This window comes from Micropterus salmoides, unplaced genomic scaffold, assembly GCF_014851395.1.
Source record: "Micropterus salmoides isolate LMB-PRFRI ecotype aquatic unplaced genomic scaffold, ASM1485139v1 Ms_hic_scaffold_21, whole genome shotgun sequence".
Taxonomy (NCBI): Eukaryota; Metazoa; Chordata; class Actinopteri; order Centrarchiformes; family Centrarchidae; genus Micropterus; species Micropterus salmoides.
In genome coordinates, this window is record NW_024041262.1 from 7,460,513 (window position 1) to 7,464,796 (window position 4,284).

Below are 4,284 nucleotides of genomic sequence, written 5' to 3' on the forward strand. Positions count from 1 at the left end.
TTGTTGATTATAGTTACTGATAAAAAGTTTGAATATTTATATTGGAATCTTATGTCCAGGGTGCCAAATTTGTAGAATCAAATAGAGTTTCAACAAGGCAAAGCCAATTAGACATGTCATTAGGAGCTGAACTTCTTTCTTTCTTTGAGGCCAGACACCACAGTCAAATAGGCTTTTTCACAGCTTTACTCATATACAAATATATATGTATGTAAATAACAAATAGAAGCTTTTTTTATAAAATGTTTTATTTTTTAAATTCAAATGAAGCATTCCCTCATTAAATATGTGCTGATTTTGCCTATAGCACAAATCCAAAGTGTTTTGTATTAATTTAACGGTATTCACAATATACCACTCATGTATAAGTGTATAAGATGGATCGTTTTCCCCCCACATTTTTACAGATATTTTTTTAAATACTCGCTTGCTATCAGACCTAAGAAAAAGTGTGTAAAATTATGATGACATGACTGCCATGAAGGGCAAGGAAGGTGACTTGGCATACAGGAAACATGCCATTTTGAGAAACCAGCTGTTAAAGATTAGTTAACACAATAACGACACAGTTAAAAAATAGATATTACATGTATGAATTGAGAGTGAAGACATCAAACATACAGTCTGTTTGAAATTGTAAGCGACAGAACGTGGCTACATGTAAAATGCTAACAAGGATGAAATTAAATAGCTTTACTACAAAGAGCACTGTGCATGATTAATCTTTAATTTATGTTATGTTCTAGCATGTTTTTATGGGAATTGTACATGAAAATATAGATTTTTTCTCTACTGAAAAACAAGTAGTAGTGAAGTAGTGCTTGCAGTCTTGATCTCAGGCTCACACATGCCCAACCTGAGGCACCTAACCCGTGTCACTTGCTGCACCACATGCTGCTCTTTCTTACTGTGCTTTCAGACAAAAAGCAAAGCGAGCGTTCGGGGCGGTGAGTTTACATACAAAGTCAATGCAAAGAAGATGCGTAGAGCTGCGATTTCCTGTCGGGCGGTGCGAAGCGCCGGTGAGATGAAAATTTCCAACTCAAGCGAATGTTCGCGGGTTCTAATCACCTTCTTACGTTGTGTGTGAACATTTGTAGCGAATGTAGTCAAGCGAGGAAAGCGTTGCAAGGATTAAATTTGCGTTTGGTCTGAAAGCACCATTAAGCTTATTGCTCTGGGCACATGGTAGTAATCGACCTTGACTTAGATGCGCATCAATGTTTTTATCAACTCCTCTCTTATCTCAAATGGATTTTGCCAACTGAACAGTGAGAAAACGTTCGCTAGAGAGACTGTAGTAAACTTTTAAAGCAACCACACACTGTAAAAGTGGGTTAGGATTTTGAAAGTGAGACCCCACGCCCCCCTACATCTCCAGTGGAAATTACGCTCTTGACAATGCCAATTTCCACAGCAAATGTTTTGAACATGATTCACCTTGATTCACCTCACAGCTTGTTATCTAAAGCTTTACAGCTCCAGGAGTAGAGAGGCTGCTTGTTGATAACTAATGTCAGTTGGGAACTCGTTTATTGGCCGCTGTTGGTAACGAGACTCAGACTTGCGGGTTCACTACCACTCAAGCCATAAGAGTGAGACGAAAATTAACTTCAGTTTGTACCTGATATAGGGCTGGGTGATGTGGCCAAAAATGTTATCACAATCAGTTGATATCGAAAATTATCACGATAAATGTCAAATCATTATTTCTTTCAAGTTAAAGGCTGATTTTGCTTTTGAGTGAAAGTAGAAAAAAACAGTTAAATGAAAGTGGATCATTTCACCAATCTGAGGTAGAACATTCAAAATAATTATAATATGCACAATTTTTTTCAAATTAAGTAAAATCTTTTTTCACTGCTACTTTCATTAACAAAACAAATATCTTAATAGAAAAAATGAAGTGCATCGAACATTTATTGAACATTTGTTATATTGTTATCGAGGAACATTATATTGCAACAATTATCATTTTATCGTCCAGCCCTAATATGAATATAATTTTGTCATTAGTGAAAGAAAACAGTCCTGCTTTCTAGATTTCCCACCACTGGTTGTGTACAGCCACATGGGCTAGAGTGGGTCACATGCAGCACTGACTCTCCTTCAGCCCGAACGTATTACCCAGGTTGAAAATAGGTTCACTTCTGCAAATGTTTCTTCTCTCTCTTTAAGATCTTCCATGTGCACCTCCTCTTCTCCAGCTCTTCATTTCCATTATTTTTTTCACTCCACCTCTACACCTCTTCTCTCAATTTGGCCCGTGCTGTTTCCTCCTTTCAGTCTTTCGTGGTGATCTCGCTAACAATGCTTTTGTCACAGGAAGGTTTAGTGAGTCACACAGTAGTGATTTTCTTGTTTTTCCCTTGTACGAACCCCCCCCCCCCCCTGTTTAGACTGAATTCAAAGCTATTGTGTGCATTTGGCCGCTGAAGTGTTTCTGCTGTCGGTAATTACTTAGAAATGTACCAACTGTACAGGCATTATCTGTGGCTAGCTAGCAAAGTAAACATTGATTTCCTTTTATTCCTTCCTTTAGTGCTACATAAACTTTGTTCTATTTTATTGCCTATTTTATTGTTTTATTTTATTGTAATTTAAATATTGGAATATTTGTTTAGATATTTTCTGTGTGTGTAGCATAGAGGGGGCTACAACCGTATATGATGAATGAGCTGTAAATGTTTGTACTATTTTTTTTTCTATTCTAAATCATTTAGCTGACTATTTTTGTTTTCTTTTTTCTCCACATTTTGTTCATTACCCTTGCACGTGCATGAGGACACACAGGCACGCAGGTTGACTCTGTACACATTTTAGCCAGTGGTAACGGATGTACAGGTAAGATAGTAGCAATCCATCCATCCATCGTCAACCCCTTATCCTGCATACAGGGTCACGGGGAGTCAGATTGTCTTCTGTGAAAAATGTTTAGAAGTTCACACATTTATTTAAGTAATAGTATTGTCCATTTGACCTCTGAAGCCCTCCGTTCCCTCGAAGGTCAGCACTGTCAAGACAGTTTTCTGTCAATCAACTGCACAAATTCACGAGATTCATCAGAGTTGAAGCTGATGTGAAGGACCACCTTGTGCAAATCCACTGATTGAGCCAATTACATTGAAACAATTAAACAATTACATTAAAAATTAAAAATATTATTTTAAATGCCAGTGACTGGGCCCTTAAGTGTGTCTGCTGTCCTTTCTGACAATTGGCAAAAATATATCTGGGCCTTTATATGTATACACGTGTCTTCCATGTCTAGTTACATCACCCTGTAATGTGTAACATTGCTTCTGCGGTTTCTGGATGGGGAGGCATATTCATTAATTGTTCTTGCTGACCTTACAGGTGCTGGTCATATAATTTGAATATCATCAAAAAGTTGATTTATTTCAGTAATTCCGTTCAAAAAGTGAAACTTGTATAATGTATACATTCATTCCACACAGACTGATATATTTCAAGTGTTCATTCCTTTTAATTTTGATGATTATAACTGACAACTAATGAAAACCCCAAAATCAGTATCTAAGAAAATAGAATATTATGAAAAGGTTCAATATTGAAGACACCTGGTGCCACACTCTAATCAGCTAATTAACTCAAAACACCTGCAAAGGCCTTTAAATGGTCTCTCAGTCTAGTTCTGTAGGCTACACAATCATGGGGAAGACTGCTGACTTGACAGCTGCCCAAAAGACGACCATTGACACCTTGCACAAGGAGGGCAAGACACAAAAGGTCATTGCTAAAGAGGCTGGCTGTTCACAGAGCTCTGTGTCCAAGCACATTAATAGAGAGGCGAATGGAAGGAAAAGATGTGGTAGAAAAATCCTGGAGAGGATTGTGAAACAAAACCCATTCAAAAATGTGGGGGAGATTCACAAAGAGTGGACTGCAGCTGGAGTCAGTGCTTCAAGAACCACCACGCACAGACGTATGCAAGACATGGGTTTCAGCTGTCGCATTCCTTGTGTCAAGCCACTCTTGAACAAGACACAACGTCAAAAGCATCTCGCCTGGGCTAAAGACAAAAAAGACTGGACTGCTGTGGTCCAAAGTTATGTTCTCTGATGAAAGTAAATTTTGCATTTCCTTTGGAAATCAAGGTCCCAGAGTCTGGAGGAAGAGAGGAGAGGCACAGAATCCACGTTGCTTGAAGTCCAGTGTAAAGTTTCCACAGTCAGTGATGGTTTGGGGTGCCATGTCATCTGCTGGTGTTGGTCCACTGTGTTTTCTGAGGTCCAAGGTCAACGCAGCCGTCTACCAGGAAGT